This window comes from Microtus ochrogaster, linkage group LG4, assembly GCF_000317375.1.
Source record: "Microtus ochrogaster isolate Prairie Vole_2 linkage group LG4, MicOch1.0, whole genome shotgun sequence".
NCBI classification, from domain to species: Eukaryota; Metazoa; Chordata; class Mammalia; order Rodentia; family Cricetidae; genus Microtus; species Microtus ochrogaster.
In genome coordinates this window covers 7,217,967-7,218,535 of record NC_022030.1, presented here as the reverse complement: position 1 = coordinate 7,218,535, position 569 = coordinate 7,217,967, and positions in this window count along the sequence as shown.

Genomic DNA, 569 nt, shown 5'->3' with positions numbered 1-569 from the left:
ACACACACACACACACACACGTACACTAATAAACTCTGGCTATTAGCTAACAGGGGCTAATACATCCTTTAAAGTATATCCTTTCGTTATGCCCTCTCTCCATTAGCTCTACTAACCGTGTGTTTGCTATTTTAGAATTTGCTGTCAATCTTTTTCTTTAGTCATGTCATCTGACTTTTAAAATGATGAGTAAGAACTTGCCAAGCCAAAGGCAGAAGACCTAAGGTACACAGACTAGCTTGAGCAAAGATAGAACTAAATACTTGCATGACTTCCATGGGCTTTGTGAACATGCTGGAGGAGCGGTGCTACAGGCAGCCCCTGGGATGGAGCTGTCCGGTTAGTGGAACTGAACTGTTTCTAGTAGGCAATCCTACTTGCAGAGAAAGGCTTAACACTGAGACTGAGATGCTTCGGCTACATTTTAGACCAGCCTTTGGCAGCAGCACACAGGACGGTGGCTATGGAGGTACAGAACTAGAAACAGAGTAGCTACTTAGAGACTGGTGACAACTGTTCAGAGAGACTGGGGTGATGGTGCTTGATTTGAGGAGTAAAGGGCCAGGACA